The 18,450-nt window shown below is 43.5% G+C and overlaps 1 protein-coding gene across 6 annotated transcripts in view; it reads left to right on the top strand.

Moving 5' to 3' along the window:
* The first annotated feature begins 14,393 nt into the window (after positions 1-14,393).
* LOC126247140 (synaptopodin-2) overlaps positions 14,394-18,450 on the top strand; it is a 420,967-nt gene continuing 416,910 nt past the window's right edge. For 2 of the 6 annotated variants that reach the window (XM_049948459.1, XM_049948460.1), the window contains exon 1: positions 14,394-14,501. The gene's annotated coding sequence lies outside the window, so the exon portion shown is untranslated. Of the gene's footprint in view, positions 14,502-17,891; positions 17,991-18,450 lie in introns of those variants that run through there. The other 4 variants (XM_049948464.1, XM_049948463.1, XM_049948461.1 and 1 more) reach the window with 2 other exon arrangements.

Consider the following 18,450-nt stretch of genomic DNA (forward strand, 5'->3'; position numbering starts at 1 on the left):
GCAAATTGGTCACAAATTGATATTCATGCAGGTATCCAAGGAAAATGCAAAACTGTAAACTTTGGCAACCGATGAATGAATGTGTGACGCTGCAGCGCAATTTCATCGCGTAGCTGGCAAGGATAGCAAACAGGGGTCATACCGATACCAGGGCATAAAGGTTTTGCGAGTTTCATTCTGTGTACTTAGTTTGACAGTAACTACGCCTCGCTGACAGGCGCATCAACAATATCGCAGATATCAGCATCTGAGAGAGGACGTGTAGTTGGGCTCAGAGAAGCCGGTTGGAGTAATCGGCGAACCGCTCAACATTTGAATAGGAGCGACGCCACTATTCGACGATGTTGATAGGTCCGGGTGAATCATGGCCAAACACTACGTCAAGGAGCCGGCCGGAGTGGCCGAGCGGTTCTAGGCGCTTCAGTCTGGAACAGCGCGACGGCTACGGTCGCAGGTTCGAATCCTGCCTCGGGCATGGATGTGTGTGATGTCCTTAGGTTAGTTAGGTTTAAGTAGTTCTAAGTTCTAGGGGACCAATGATCTTAGAAGTTAGTCCCATAGTGCTCAGAGCCAGTTTTTGGACCCATCGCGTTATTGACTTGCTCAATTTGTGAAGTTCTTTCTCTTGAATAAATCATCTAATTTTTCCAAAATTGTAATCATTTGTCTGCCTGTACTTGTACATCCCATCTACTGATTTCCGTCCCATTCGGATAATTTCTTCGTGATGAGTCTTTTTTTTCCTGAATGGGCAGAATCGGCATATTACTAGCACAATTATGCGTCACAACGCCAATCGTACTGTGGACAGCTATTTGCATAGTCGTTCCTCAGTTAACGGGCGGTGTACTGTTACTGATGAAGAAGTGATTGAGTAGCAAATCATCATAACGATTAACTGGTATCTGGATTTTTTTTTTTTACAGAAACAGTTGTTAGAGTATATGGACATGGTTCTTTTGGCACTAAGAACTGAAATGCTTCTGCAACGGGATGGAGCCGCTGCACAATCCTAACCACCAGTGGTACGGCACTTTGATTGAGAGTATTGGGGTGTTGGATCGCTTTTGATAGTTTTGAAGTGCCCATCAAGGTCACCTGATCTTTCTCCTTCGTGTGTTATGTTAAAAAGAGAAACGAACGGTCCGAAAATGAAAAACAAAACAAGGAATTTGTTGTCTCTTCACGTTTTAAATGCTTTTATCTTCTTAAAAAATGCTACATTACCTCAAATGAATACCACAACATCTATCTACACGAACTGCGAAAACCACTGACATTTAAGAAGGTACTCATAAATACACTCCTGGAAATTGAAATAAGAACACCGTGAATTCATTGTCCCAGGAAGGGGAAACTTTACTGACACATTCCTGGGGTCAGATACATCACATGATCACACTGACAGAACCACAGGCACATAGACACAGGCAACAGAGCATGCACAATGTCGGCACTAGTACAGTGTATATCCACCTTTCGCAGCAATGCAGGCTGCTATTCTCCCATGGAGACGATCGTAGAGATGCTGGATGTAGTCCTGTGGAACGGCTTGCCATGCCATTTCCACCTGGCGCCTCAGTTGGACCAGCGTTCGTGCTGGACGTGCAGACCGCGTGAGACGACGCTTCATCCAGTCCCAAACATGCTCAATGGGGGACAGATCCGGAGATCTTGCTGGCCAGGGTAGTTGACTTACACCTTCTAGAGCACGTTGGGTGGCACGGGATACATGCGGACGTGCATTGTCCTGTTGGAACAGCAAGTTCCCTTGCCAGTCTAGGAATGGTAGAACGATGGGTTCGATGACGGTTTGGATGTACCGTGCACTATTCAGTGTCCCCTCGACGATCACCAGTGGTGTACGGCCAGTGTAGGAGATCGCTCCCCACACCATGATGCCGGGTGTTGGCCCTGTGTGCCTCGGTCGTATGCAGTCCTGATTGTGGCGCTCACCTGCACGGCGCCAAACACGCATACGACCATCATTGGCACCAAGGCAGAAGCGACTCTCATCGCTGAAGACGACACGTCTCCATTCGTCCCTCCATTCACGCCTGTCGCGACACCACTGGAGGCGGGCTGCACGATGTTGGGGCGTGAGCGGAAGACGGCCTAACGGTGTGCGGGACCGTAGCCCAGCTTCATGGAGACGGTTGCGAATGGTCCTCGCCGATACCCCAGGAGCAACAGTGTCCCTAATTTGCTGGGAAGTGGCGGTGCGGTCCCCTACGGCACTGCGTAGGATCCTACGGTCTTGGCGTGCATCCGTGCGTCGCTGCGGTCCGGTCCCAGGTCGACGGGCACGTGCACCTACCGCCGACCACTGGCGACAACATCGATGTACTGTGGAGACCTCACGCCCCACGTGTTGAGCAATTCGGCGGTACGTCCACCCGGCCTCCCGCATGCCCACTATACGCCCTCGCTCAAAGTCCGTCAACTGCACATACGGTTCACGTCCACGCTGTCGCGGCATGCTACCAGTGTTAAAGACTGCGACGGAGCTCCGTATGCCACGGCAAACTGGCTGACACTGACGGCGGCGGTGCACAAATGCTGCGCAGCTAGCGCCATTCGACGGCCAGCACCGCGGTTCCTGGTGTGTCCGCTGTGCCGTGCGTGTGATCATTGCTTGTACAGCCCTCTCGCAGTGTCCGGAGCAAGTATGGTGGGTCTGACACACCGGTGTCAATGTGTTCTTTTTTCCATTTCCAGGAGTGTACATGCTGTAAGTAGTGATTTATAGTAAAATACTATAAGTAATGATCTTTTAATTATGGTTTCCCCTGCATCTCTTCAATTTCAATGTTCATAAAAATACACTCTCTGACAAAAGAAAGTGAAGCACCCGGAAGACATTGTTGTATGTCAGTGCAACTTTGCGCATGTGCACATCATTGGCGGGCATGTAAATGATTAGAGCTGCAATTCTCTGTGACAGATAGACTGGCCACTAGAGTGTATTAGTGTAGCTTGTTTTTAGTGTTGTTACCAGGACTAGCAGGGAATATAAAGGGAATGAACAGCGTCAGATGTTGTGTAATCACTGCGAAAGACGTGGAAATGCCGCGTACTCGTGTGAGGCAGTGTTATCAGCACCTGACAGGGCTTGAAAGAGGTGTCATTGTGGGTTTCCATTTAGCCGGCTGTTCTAATCGTGCAAATCCAGATTTGTGAGGTATTCGGATGTGACAGTGGCCCAGTATTGGACTGCATGAGAACCTGAGAGTTTGCAAACTCATCGTAAAGATTCTGGTCGACTATGTTAGAACATAGAGGTCCCTGTATTGTGCACCAAGCGCATCGTAACTCCTTCCCATCTGCGCGCGTCATCCGAGAACAAGTAATGGGCTCCGTGCAACACTCTGTATCCTTCCGCACAACTGGTTTAAAATCAGCCAGCTGGGCGAGCAAATTATCGCCCCACGCGTAGACCGCCGTTAAAACCACAACACAAGCGAATGGGTTTGGAGTTTCGCCATGACTGGGAAGCATGGACTACTGAAGAATGGCGTCGCATTGAGTTCAGCGATGAATCACGGTTCTATACTATGCCGTCAGTTAGAACCTTTACGACCAGAGGAGAAATATCATTCTTCCAATACTTTGGAGAGGCACAGTGTTATTAGGCTACTCCTGGCGTCATGGTAGGTTGAGCCATCGGATATGACTTCGGAACGCCGCTGGTGGTGACTGAGGGGCCTCTGACGGCACAGCAGTACGTCACAGACATTCTGCATCCTCATGCAACAGTTTTTCAACGAGACTACGGTCGTCCACACATGGCATGGATCTTTACAAACCGACTGTGTTGTGTTAACGTACTCACGTGGCCAGCAAGGTTCCCAGATATGTTCCCTGTAGAACGTGTGTGGGATCAGCTTGGACTTGTACTCCGTCCCAGCTATACCCAGGATATCAAGAACCAGTTACAACACATGTGGGCCACTTTGCCTATGGAGAGGGTACAATGGTTTTGTAACGCCCCTCCCGACCGAATCAGCGCATGAATCCAGGCCACAGGAAGTATGACGTCATACTACAAGTCGGTTCATACTGCCTAGCTCTTCGTAAATATCACTCGATTTTGTAACTACGGAAGTAACATCATTTCGTTTTCTCCTCCACTTCTGGGCACTTCACTTTCTTTGTCAGGCAGTATATATTTAAGGTTCTCCTTTCAGCAAAATAAATTGCTTCTTGTTCACTATTTCCCACACACATTTAGGTTTTTTTGGCCCTCTTTTCAACTTCTGTTTTACAGCAAAACGTACGTTACACCAGAGAAATAAATACATAAAGGAGGGGTCATGAGTACCACTGACATTTTTTTTACAAGTCATGGAATTTAGCAGGACGTTTGGTTGCTAATTTTGCTTTCCGCTTGCTCTGTTACAGGTGATATTTCAAAAAATTTGTCATCTGCACCTAATAATGGTGTTATATTTTTTGTTTGCCTTACCTCCTGTGAAACGGAACAACATAGGCTTACAATGGAGTTACTGGAACTTGAACATATTTTTCTAAATTTTGTGAGTATTTCTTCTGCCAAAGTGCTGTTTTAATTTCATTTACTTCTTCAAATGTTTTGCTAAGATACAGGGGACCCAGAAAGCCATTAACATTTGAAAATGCACTAATTCACGAAATAATGCAGGTGGAGAGGTAAAACTTGACACACATGTCTGCAATGACATACGGTTTTATTGAAATCAAAAATGAGTGTAAAAACATGCCAACTAACGGCGCTGGATAGCAACGCATCAATGATTCCGCCTGAGAATCATGAATGAAATGAGCTTTAGGAAGAGAGGGAGCCAGCAATCGCGATATGTTGTTTTTACCGGAAAAGAGACTGTTAGTAAAGCATTACTATAGGAATCTAGAGTCCGTTACCGCAGATTTACGATCCTGTCGCCATAAGAAGGGTACTCGAATGGGTAGAACTCCTGTAACAAGTGTCACTATGAAGAAAATGACCACCAAGTCTGAAGCCACAGGTTGTTTAGAGGATCGGTCCATAGTGGGCATCAGACACAAGTCCTACTGCTACTTGGACACTTCAGAGCGAAATGGAGACAGCGGGTTCATCTCTGTATGGTGAAATCAGCACTCGTGAAGTCACATGTCGCACAGGCATTCCACGGACTACTGTTTGGACAGTACTAAGGCATACTAAAAATCCAGTGCCATCATGAACTACTAGCCACCGATTTCGTTACGCGGAGAGCACTTGCGGTGTGGGCATTTCCAGAAATGGGGGAAGATGAAGGTTGGTTGTGGAAAGTGTTGTGGACCGACGAAGTCCATTCCACATTCCGACGGTTTGTCAACACCCTCAATCAGAATTTGAGCTACCGAAAACCATAAAAATGTCGTGGAAATCCCGTTGCTTGATGAGAAAGTCACGGTGTGGTGTGGATTTTCCATATCAGTCGTGATCGGACCCTTTTTCGTCGAGGAAATGTGGGATGCTGCTTTTCAAACTGGCAGCGTGACAGGTGCGAGGTACGCCCATATGTTACAGAATAGCATCATCGCTAGTCTGACTGATAAACACATGCTGGAAGGTATGACTCATATGAGGATCGCGCTTCACCCGATATTGCCACACGTGTGAGAGATCTCTTGCACACATCGTTTGTCGAGGATCGCGTGCTGAGCCGCCACTTCCGTCACGCTTGGCCTCCCAGGTCCCAAGAACTCAGTCACGTGGTTACTGGTTGTCTGCAACTACATCTATATCTGCATGGTTGCTCTGTAATTCACACTTAAGTGCCTGGCAGTGGTCAATCTACTATTGTCCCAGCTCTTTAGGTATGCTAAAAGAAACATCCGACGGCAATATCTTACCTTAGCCACTGATATATTGTACAGTACTTTTCACACCATAGTCCATCGACTACTGGTATTGGTGATGAATGACGGCCGACATGTTGAGCATATGTTATGAAGAACATCGCCTTTGCTAAAAATCAGATGTTATGCTTATTACTGCTTTTGTATCACATGAAGCGTCATCTGTTGGTCATTTTGTGTACTTCTTTTGGTTTCAACAAAACCCCATGTCATTTCAAGCATCTGTGTCAGTTTTTACTTACCTACCTACATTATTCCGTGAAGTACTGAATTTTCAAATGTTAACGAACTTTTGGGTTACACTGTATAAGCTTTATAAAATTTATTAGTAAAACTGATGACCATAATCTCAACTGTATGTTTTTGTTTGTCCAATATTACTTATCTTTTCGGAAAAGAAATTAGTGGTACCCAACGAATAGCGTGTGGAAATATTAACAAGCAGAAATTGTGTTTTTCTTGAAGAGGAATCCTGGTCTGAGGAACATTCCCACTCCTGTAAACCAGGTTCTTGACATTTTCGCCCACCGAGGATTCCGTACGAACTTATTTGTGTATATAGATAGTTCACCCATCCCGGGGATCGAGAACTTCGAAGATTTTCGCCTGTTGTCGATGTCGATACTGGCAAGATATGCAAAAAAAGGAGTCTTAACAGACAGACGGACAGACAGACAGTCGGATAACAAAAGACAAAAAAATGTTTTTTTTTCGTGTGATATAATTGCAGATTATTAATAATCTGATTTTTTCCCTCACTTGTTTCTGTGAAACCTTCCTCCTGCGTTAATTTCATGATTATAGGTCAACGGGAATTACTCTATATGTTTTGATTAGTGAGTTTGTGAGTATAAAAATGTTTCACATTAATGGCCGTATCTTTTGATTACATTGACTTTAAATTTCTTACACCGCCAAGAGACCGCAGACCTAATCATGTGACAAAAGTTTCAACTAGATTTGTCCACCTGTTCCTGAGAAAACAGGTGTTTAATAGTTTGACAAACAAACAGACTGACTGACGGACCACAACGCTATCCTATAAGGGTCCCATTTTTACCGATTGACATACGGATCCCTTTAAAAGTATCCTTTACTGAGTGATATAAAAAGGCGAACAAGCGAGATAACTCATTTTATGAATCTTTGAATTTAAATATATTTCATAGCACTGGCTGGCAATGTACATCTAAGGCATTACTCACCATTGTATTCCAGGCAACTGAGTACCCGGAGAAAAGGATGTGGATAAGATGACGGCCATGCAGAATAGACACGGAATGCCATGATGCAACCTCCACAGCCAGCAGTTATTTTTAAAGAATGAAAATTAATACCATATTATAAAAAAATGAGTTGTTGCTTTGTTTCTGAATGCGCCTGGCGGCTATTGATTCCGTCAACCTAGAATTACATTTATTTACTGCTTTATATTCTGAAGATTGTGTAATGCATGCGGCACTGTGTTAGTGCCCGTAATTTAGAATATATCAACTGTTCACTTTCATACAGTCTTTGCATTTTAAGAAGTGTGACCTAATTGAAGATAAACGTGTGCTTTCAACATGTATTTTTCCTTTGGAACAATGCAAAGTTTTAAATGAAGATTCTTAATTGACGCTTACAAGCTAGGATCCTTTCTAATTTCAATTTTTAATTCAGTTGTTTGAGGAGAGACTCGGCTAGGTGGAACATTAACACTACGTTTTCAGATGTTTATTTAGGATTCCAATAACATACTTTGTGGTGGTAAAAATAGGTTTTCCGGGGGGATTTTTTTTTTTTTTTTTTTTTTTTGGACGAGCAGTTGAACAGAATTCATAGTGTACGAAAAGAGATTATAAGATGAACTGAGGAAATGGAAATTAGATTAGGAAATAACCTTCTAAACGTAGAAGATGCGTTTTGCGATTTCGGCAGCAAAATAACTGCTGATGGTCGAACTACGGAGGATATAAAATGCACGCTTGCAACGTCGCCAAAAGCATTTCTGAAAAAGAGAAATTTGTTAAAATCTAACATCAGTTTGAGTTTTAGGGAGTGTTTTCTGAAAGTATTTGTCTGTATTGCAGACTTATGGACGATCATTTAGAAATAAAAAGTATACCGAGAATATTTACAAATTAGCTATCGATCTTAGGTATTTCGTAACAAAAGATGATCCTAAATTTTACATACGGTGAAAATCGATTTCCATCAGCGACATAAATCGAATAATGAACCCTATCTCTGACATAGAAATCGATATTACAGTAGTCATGTACGAATATGACGAAACAAAAGTAACTCATAAGAGAAAATGTAATTTAAGATCTTATAATGTAAGTAAAAATTATACATAAAACACGAAATTCTACATTTGTATGTATACATTAATAGATATAGTTGGTGTGGAAAACTTAACGACAAAAGTAACTATTGCATGGAACGTCACTGCCAAGTAAAACAGCTCGATGAAACTTGGACCGTACATAGAAAGAACAGCTAGTGTGTGGTACTAAGGTTACTGAAAGAAATACGTAATGAGACAGGCAGAAATGACATCTTTATTCAAAGATAATAATTGCACTGAAATCACTGCAATTTATGATGATCCCGTGGACAATAAAAAAGGCACGGTGTGCCTCTTAATAGGATGTGAGATCACCAGGACCGGTAATGCGTGCCCTGCAACTTGATCTCAAGGTGGCCACAATGTTGGTAAGCAGTTTTTGTGGCAGGGCGTTCCATTCTTCAAAAATGGTTCAAATGGCTCTGAGTACTACGGGACTTAACTTCTGAGGTCATCAGTCCCCTAGAACTTAGAACTACTTAAACCTAACTACCCTAAGGACATCACACACATCCATGCCCGAGGCAGGATTCGAACCTGCGACCGTAGCGGTCTCGCGGTTCCAGACTGTAGCGCCTAGAACCGCACGGCCACTCCGGCCGGCGTTCCATTCTTCCACCAGCGCGGTTGAAAACTGTTGGATGGTCGTTGGTACATTTAACAATTTCGCTGTCCACATAATAGAGTCTTTAAATAGTAAAATGTCATCAATAGGAATTTTCTGTGACTTGTCCAAAGTATTTGATTGAGGAACCATGACATTATGTTACAGAAATTACAAAAAAAATCGAGTAGCATACGAGTGCTTTTAGTCATACCTACAGAACAGGAAGCGAAAAGTTTCCTTATGTGGGTCAAGTGATTTAAATAAGTTTGCCACTTCATCTAACTGGAGTGAAATTACATTAGGTGTTCCACAGGGTTCAATCATGGGTCCCCTTCTGTACTTGATATATGTGAACGACCTCCCTTCCAATCTGAAACAGGAAGCTGAACTGTTTGTTGATGATACAAGCGTCATTATTAATCCAGTAAAAGACAGTTGAAAATGATAAAACATCAACAGAAGTCAGTAGACAGGGTAGACCATACTAAGCTTTTGGGTGTACATATAGATGAGAATCTTAATTGGAAAATTCATATTTTGGATCTTCTAAAGCGACTAGGTTCAGCAACTTTGGCAATCAGAATAATAGCCAATTTTTAGCATATAGAAATTAGTAAGCTAACATACTTTGCATACTTTCACGCTCTGATGTCATACGGAACAATATTTTGGGCTAACTCAACATTTAGACAAAAAGTATTCACTGCTCAAAAGAACGTGGTTAGAATAATGTGTGGGGTTCGTAGTCGCACATCTTGAAGGCATCTTTTTAAAAGATTGGAAATTCTTACAACAGCCTCACAGTACCTTTATTCACTAATAAAATTTGTTCTCAACAACATGGACCAGGTTAAAAACAACAGTGACATTCATGATTATAATACCAGAAGAGAGAAAGACTTACACTATCCTTTACTCAACCTATCTTTGGCACAGATAGCGGTAAAATATTCTGCGATAAAAATTTTCGACAAATTACCAGATGAAATAAAATGTCTGACAGACAGCAGTAATAGCTTCAAAAATAAATTGAAATTATATCTCCTTGACAACTCCTTCTATACCATAGATGAATTCTTGAATAGGAATAAATAAATCTATAAATATAGTATATGCATTTTGTGCCATTTAAGGGAATGGGGTAAATAATAGAAATATTAATCTTTAACTCTGTATTGTAATATATATATATATATATATATACACATTAAAAAAGCTTGTTTCATATGTGTATCATTTCTTGTGCACTTGACACGTTCCACATCATAACGGCTACCGTAGCGTGCGATTGATCAATGGAACACGCCACCAACTAACTAATTAACATTTATACGTGCTATAATACGTCTCCCCAATGTGTCAAACACGTGCTCGATCGGATTTATGTCATGGGAAAGGGTAGGCCAGTTCATTCACCGAATAACTTCTCATTCCAAGAGCTCCTCCGTCTGCGTTTTTCGATGTGTTGACGAGTGAATGTACCGTGTTCAAAGATTTGGAGATCAGTACGCCCCTGTAACATTATGCTTCCCTATACCATAATACCTGGACCAACAATAAATCATGTTCAACAATGTTCCTGGATGCATTACGTGCCGAGATATGGGAACAGGTAATGCATCCAGGAACACTGTCGAACACGATAGTTTTGGTGGTCCAGGTGTTATGGCATGGGGAGGCATAATGTTGCACGGGCGCATTGGTCTCCAAATCTTTAAACACGGTACACTCAAGAGTCGACGTTGTTTTGACACTGCACTTCTGCCCCATGTGCATCTTTTCAGGGGTGCATTTGTTCCTGATTTCATTTTCATGAATGACAATACCGGATCACATCGAAGAACACAGGTGGAGTAGCTTTTGGAACGAGAGGATGCTCCGGGAATGAACTGACCCGCCCGGCACCCCCCCCCCCCCCCCGGCCCCATTTAAGTCCCATCGTGAACACGTGGGATGCGTTGATGAGACGTATTGCGGCACATCGACATACACCAGCGACCTTTCAGTAGATGTCAACCGCGCTGGTGCAGGAATGGAACGCCCTGCCGCAAGAACTTCTTAATAACCTTGTGGCCAGCATGGGAGCACGTTGCACTTTTATCCTAGGTCATTACACAACCTATTAAGATCTATATTCCGCCTTTTTAATGTCCGGAGGATCATCATGAATGCAATGACTTCAGTGTAACTATTGTCGTTGAATTAAGGTCCCATTTCTGTTCGTTTCATTGGGTGTTTCTTTTACATTACCTTCTGTATCATACTGTGGCAGTTATGTCTCTGTATGCTCCAAGTTTCATCGAGCTATTTTATTTGGCAGTGGCACATTATGCGAAAGCTATTTTCGTCCTTAATGGCAGATGTAGGGCAAAAGTGAGAAAAAAATTCGTATTTTTTATTGCGTAATTTATTAGATTGCTTCGTTAAGAATAGCATCGCCACGTTCCCTAAACGAATTCTGGCTAGAAACATGTTTCAAAAAGTTTGTTTGTTTGGGCATCTGCACCTGCCACATTCCCTCTTTCCATGCTGTGATCCACACCTTCTCTACGCTAGAAACTTTTTGTGCTTTAATTTTCCGTTCACATAATCTAAATGAACTACAGATGAGTCTAGAAGGCTATGAGAAAGATTGTCTTTGCTTGTTCCTTTGTGTACAACGTCGTTTTTTTCAATAGTACGTGCTACAAATTTATTTCAGTTTTTAGAGCTGCATTTATCAACCTGTTTTTGCCTGAAACGGGTCGTAACAGAGGGCACATATTCAAAGAAATGAGGAAATATCGAATTTCACGTGTAAAAGGTACAGGAATTTAAATAAGTTTTACAGATGCTGCTCCTAAGTATCAAGAACAATTTTCGACAAACCCACTGAGTTCATCGAAGAATAAAACTAGTGAAGCAATTGATAACGCTGTGTACAGTTCCAAAGACGAGTTATCCAGTGGATTTAGGCTAACTGACTTAGAAGTTCATGCGCATGTGGTTCTTGTCGGTCAAGGGTCTTAGACTGTATGATGACAATGACAGAATTGACATTGTAAATAATATATATATTTGTTGTAAAGTTTGATATTATGATGTTCAGTTCAAGACAATAATTTCCTCCAGCACTACTTCAGACATTAGTCGGGTCCATGCCACGTCGTGTTGCGGCACTTTTGCATGCTCGCGGGGGCCCTACACGATATTAGGTAGGTGTATCAATTTCTTTCGCTCTTCAGTGTGTAATGTACTTTTTCTCAGGACTTATAAAACCTATCATCCTGAAATTTGGCCGGTGTACCAGTTTCTTTGTCTCTTTTTGCCCTACGTCTGTCCTTAAAATTTGCGCACCACTGTATATGCTGGAACAGCTTGATTGTATCTAGGTACAGCTTGAGAAAGAGGGATCGTTCGAAATCGGAATGGGCAAATACAATTAAAAATAGTAGCTCTCGTGGGTTATTATTATTATTGTTATTATGACAGTATACATTTCACGCCGAGAATAGAAGTTTTTGAAATGTGATGGTGTAGAAGAATGCTGAACATTAGAAGGGTGGATCGTGTGACGAATGAGATGTACTGAATAGAATTATAGAAGATAGAAGTTTATGACACAACTTGAATGAAAGAAGGGATATGTTGATAGGAAACATCTTGAGATATCAGGGAACTGTCAGTTTGGTAGTGGAAGGAATTGTGGGGGTCAAGACTGTAGAAGGAGACCAAGGCTTAAATCAAGTAAGCGTCAAATAAATGTAAGTTGCAATAGTTATGGAGAGATGAAGACGCTGTCAGAGGATAGACTAGTACGGGGAGCTGCATCAAACAAGACTTCAGACTGAAGCCTCCAACAACAACCTATAAAAGCGGTGGTCAAAACAAGCAGAATAAGACAGGTCGACATACACTACTGGCCATTAAAATTGCTACACGACGAAGATGACGTGCTACAGACGCGAAATTAAACCGACAGGAAGAAGATGCTGTGATATGCAAATGATTAGCTTTTCAGAGCATTCACACAAGGTTGGCGCCAAGGCGACACCTACAAAATGCTGACATGAGGAAACTTTCCAACCCATTTCTCATACACTAACATCAGTTGACCGGCGTTGCCTGGTGAAACGTTGATGTGATGCCTCGTGTAAGGAGGAGAAATGCGTACCATCACGTTTCCGACTTTCATAAAGATCGGATTGTAGCCTATAGCGATTGCGGTCTATCGTATCGCGACATTGGTGCTCGCGTCGGTCGAGATCCAATGACTGTTAGCAGAATATGGAATCGGTGGGTTCAGGAGGGTAATACGGAACGCCGTGCTGGATCCCAACGGCCTCGTATCACTGGCAGCCGATTGACAGGCATCTTATCCACATGGCTGTAACGGATCGTGCAGCCACGTCTCGATCCCTGAGTCAACAGATGGGGACGTGTGCAAGACAACAACCATCTGCACGAACAGTTCGATGACGTTTGCAGCAGCATGGACTACCAGCTCGGAGACCATGGCTGCGGTTACCCTTGACGCTGCATCACAGACAGGAGCGCATGCGATGGTGTACCCAACGACGAACCTGGGTGCACGAATGGCAAAACGTCATTTTTTCGGATGAATCCAGGTTCTGTTTACAGTATCATGATGGTCGCATCCGTGTTTGGCGACATCGCGGTGAACGCGCATTGGAAGCGTGTATTCGTCATCGCCATACTGGCGTTTCACCCGGCGTGATGGTATGGGGTGCCATTGGTTACAGGTCTCGGTCACCTCTTGTTCGCATTGACTGCACTTTGAACAGTGGACGTTACATTTCAGATGTGTTACGACCCGTGGCTCTACCCTTCATTCGATCCCTGAGAAACCCTACATTTCAGCAGGATAATGCACGACCGCATCATGCAGGTCCTGTACGGGCCTTTCTGAATGCAGAAAATGTTCGACTGCTGCCCTGGCCAGCAAATTCTCCAGATCTCTCACCAACTGAAAACGTCTGGTCAATGGTCGCCGAGCAACTGGCTCGTCACAATACGCCAGTCACTACTCTTGATGAACTATGGTATGGTGTTGAAGCTGCATTGGCAGCTGTACCTGTACACGCCATCCAAGCTCTGTTTGACTCAATGCCCAGACGTATCAAGCCCGTTATTACGGCCAGAGGTGGTTGTTCTGGGTACTGATTTCTCAGGATCTATGCACCCAAATTGCGTGAAAATGTAATCACATGTCAGTTCTAGTGTAACATATTTGTCCAATGAATACCCGTTTATCATCTGCATTTCTTCTTTGTGTAGCAGTTTTAATGGCCAGTAGTGTATGTTTCGTTCCGAATATTGTCGCTCGGAATAAAGGCTATGTACATCATTGAGCTAGAAATAGGGAACAACCTGACAGATGTGTCCAAGATAATTCTATTGATGCATTCTTGTTCCGTGTACTTTGTGCTGCAATGGTACGCCTCTAAGCAAAAGAACTTCCCAATCCCTAGCTTACGTCCACTGGATGTCATGCCGAGAGAAGTGAGCAGTCGTCAGCCTAGCCTCACGTCGCTGGTGACAGCGACAGCGGAGGGCGGCGACAGTTCGGGCGCGCTCGACAGCTTCCGCCGGCTTCCGGGCGGCGGTCGGCGGCTGCGTCGCGCGGCGTCGCGGCGCCGCCGGCAGACAGCAACACCTGCAGCGACCGCGGCCGCGACAGGACCTGCTGCACCCCTTCCGGTGAGTCCACGTGGCGGCCACGCCGCGCGCTAGCTCCAGCCGCGCCTAACACACGTCTCTTTCCACCGCCTCGTAACGCCTGCGTCGTCTGTATTAACGCGCCGATACAACATTACTCCGCTGTTGTGGAGGGATCTCTCGACACGTTATCCGAACAACGAATACGCTGTAGTCAGATGCTGAGGTTGCTGTCTTCGGCTATTGACAACCCTGTACGTTTCAACTCTCCCGTACAATTTTGCAACAGTTCTTGTTCCAGAAGACAGCGCAGCTGAGTGATAGTACTCTTTGGCCGCGGATGGACTAAATTTCCGATTTCATTCACATGACAATATTTCATGAAGCACGTGCGGGAGTTAATCGACCAGAGTATGCGAGAAGTCGGGATTTTCAGTCGACCTACCCCCGAAACATTTAAAACATTGTGCGAGGACAGTACACTATCGAGTATCCTTATGATTTGGAGGCAGTATTCTTATATGATAAGCTGTTCAGGCTTCTGCTAGAACCTGTCTCCAGAACAATTATTTACTTCTGGCCACACTGATGTTAGATATCAGCAATCCTGTTGGAACACTAGAAACGCCTTTCCCTTCTGCTTGCAGAAAAGCATGTGTGACCTTCGTCAATAAAAAATTCAAGGGCACTCTATAAATATTTGCTTGTAGACCTAATTGAAACCAGAGCGAGAACCTACGTGACACTTTTATTCTTAAGCGTCTTTACAAGTTTTTTTCTGAAATGTCATCCTACTAGGAAGATTACTTTTCATTTTTCTCCCCCAATAGTACTCCTTTGGTGAACCTTGTACCTCAGTTGACGTGTACTGGGAGGAATTGAGGCAGCCGTGATAGATGCTTTCAAGGCAATCGTAAACTACCTACTACAGTCACTCATGAAGATGATTAAATATTAATACGAAGCGATCAGAAATTCAGACTAGAGTTTCTTAAGTAACTAAGAGACATAAGATATCCCTGAAGCCAGGATGCAGTAACTAGTTACTAGACTTCACTTTCTAAGATCGACAAGTTCTCATATAAAATGTTGCGGAAGCTGTGTTACAGAGTCGTTCCAGCTCTTAATAATAATGGCGTACAGCAAGTGGGGAAGCACAGCGATAAGAACTATCAGTCGTATTCACGAAGAGCTACCTTAAGATCCCTATTCGACCTCCTGATTCAAATTATTTGGATGAATGCCGATAAGATTCATTGTCCAATGCCTATTTCTTCTTCCAAAACTTCACTACTAATTCGAATGACATCAATTTCAACGGAACATCTCTCCTTCTTTTACTTTCCTAATATTCTAATCATGCAACTGCCGCAACTTTTTGTCACTGATGGAGTCATTAGGACTGTAATATGGTATTTCTGTCTTCGTATAACCACAATGACGAGAGGATAACTGTAGGACCTGCATCGCGAACGAGTATTTTCTCAAATCTGTAACAAAATATCTATAAAATCACGTAATTCCTTCACGTATTGTATCCGCAGAATATGTGTGGCACAGGACATGCCATCCGTACTCGATCACCTCTTAGGTCTAAGTTCCATCGTGCTAAATCTTTCTCCTCCCAATAACTGACATCAATTTTCTTTGTGCTAGATAACAACTAGGAAGAACTAGCTGTTATCGACGAGATGGTCTTATTGACAGATCCACACTCAGTGTAAATTTTGATGCATGATGAGTTATGAGGCACTTAAGATAAGATATGCTGATGGATCCAATCGTCCAACATCTCAAATTAAATTTTTTATGAAGTTGCTACAACTGTCGTACTGGCAGAACTCAGTTTTCACGGGAAACTAACCTCTTCGTCACACCCACGTAAGGGATAGCTGTAATTTGTGACTGTGGGTGATCCGTTAGGTGCCTCCGCATAGTGGGAAAACAATACTACCCCATGTTTCGAGGTGTCACTACTGCTTTAAAACTAATATTGAACTGAAAAGTTAGCAGTAGATAGAATTGGGCAAATTTTCATGGACGAGGACGCAGGTCGTAGCAAATTCAGCGTCTGGTGTAGAATGAGGAAGAATAGATGATTTCCTAGCCATCATACAAAGAAATGATGTAGTTTATAAGGTCAGTAACCCTCGGACAATGTTATACGTAAAAATTCCTAGATTCTGCAATAAGAAGGAAAAAGGAAGACTAGAGTTTAATATCCCGTCGACAGCGTGATCATTAGAGACGGAGCACAAGCTTGCATTACGAAAGGAAATCGGCCGCGTCCTTTTCAAAGGAACCACCCCGACTTTTGTGTGGAGCGATGTAGGGAAGTCACAGAAAACCCAAATCTGGATTGCCGGAAGGTGATCTGAATCGTCGTCCTCAGTAAGTTAACTACTGCGCCACCTCGCCCGGTGGTACTCTAAGAAGACGTACAGAATGTTAATGTTTATAACAAAGATTCGCACCTGAACATCAATAAGTAAATTAAAAGATCTGGTTGTGATACACTGCAGAACTCGTGATAAACCACGGAAGTCAGTCACACAAGTAATATACTTCGCAGTGACAGGTCGAAGAAATATAAGGTGGAAGCACTTCGCAAGTATTGTTAGTGGGGAAAGGAAGCTTTAGACTCTTAAGTCAGCGGACGAAATCTGAGGTAGTAGGTCATCTGTGAAAAAGGAATAAAATAGATCTCTCTGGAGACTTAAACTTGATCACACTGGGATTTTCACCAAATACAATTGACTGAATAGATACTAAATGTTCAAAGAAGAACTGCATAATATTTGTAGGTCTCAGCTTTGTTTTTTTTTTTTTCCACAGAAGAGCGTCAAAGACTGCCTCTGGAGTAGGACTAACGAAAGAAAGCACAACCAAGTCGTTATGTGCATCGCAACAAATGGTATCGAAAACAGAGCCATAGAATGTATTTCTATGCTGAAAATCTTCATCGTTTAAGGATCACGTTGGTACCGTTACAGAAGTTCGTTGCTCTTCAGGATTGAAAGCACGGTCTTCCTCCCCACACACTATCCAAGAATGAAATAGGAAGGGAAATAATTAAGACTGGTCTGCCACGTACCTTCCATTGTATGATGACCTCAGGGATAATTAAGTAAATTTAAATGGATAAGGTGATACCTCACTATATGACTGACGGACTCTCACAGCGAGCTGGAGAGCTGGACGAGGACAAGACACTGGCCGTTTAATTCCTCTGGAGTAGGACTAAGCTGAGGCAATTAACAACCCTGTTCCTGGAATAGAAAATAGGCCCAAAACAAAACAGGAGAAACACTACAAGTCACCCTGGCAAAGCTCCGAGGCTCCGTAAAGAGATCCATTTGAAAAGTGAGCTATTTATGAAGAGACGGACCCGGCCGTTTAAATCACCGGCGCCACCACTGGCGCCCTCAGTTTGTCTCCAGCGACGCGTGTCGGGCTGGACGTGAGAGTGTGAACTCGGTGCCGGAGTTTCGGTGGCGCCACGCCGCGCACAACTTCTCACGGCTGTCCCTGGTAAACGACAGCTGACTGCTTTTGTGTGCGCGGCGCGCGCCGCGCCATGCCAAGAATTCGCGCTCCGGCTTTAAATACCTCCGGGGCGGTTCGCGAGGGGCTCTTCTCTTGTTGCCGCGCGCAGTTCAATGCCCATGCGAAGCAGCCAGACTCGAGAATACGTTCAACGAACGATGGTACTTCTCCGCGACGGTTACAAGACATCTCGAAGAACTCTCGATATGCTCTCGTCTTCTTGAGAAAGTAACTTTAATAATTTTCCAACTGTAAATTACGAAAAGTAAATGACGGAAATAAAAGCACGAATCATTAGACAACAATCAGAAAATATTGAGTGCTACTGCCTAGCAAAAAATTCTACATTATCGCATCGCGACAACCTTGAAGGAGCTGGTTAGTTGCAAAACAAGACCTGGAAATTGTATGTATAGATGATACAAAACATTAGGATCGCAGCCCA

Source organism: Schistocerca nitens, chromosome 1 (assembly GCF_023898315.1).
Source record: "Schistocerca nitens isolate TAMUIC-IGC-003100 chromosome 1, iqSchNite1.1, whole genome shotgun sequence".
Classification (NCBI taxonomy): Eukaryota; Metazoa; Arthropoda; class Insecta; order Orthoptera; family Acrididae; genus Schistocerca; species Schistocerca nitens.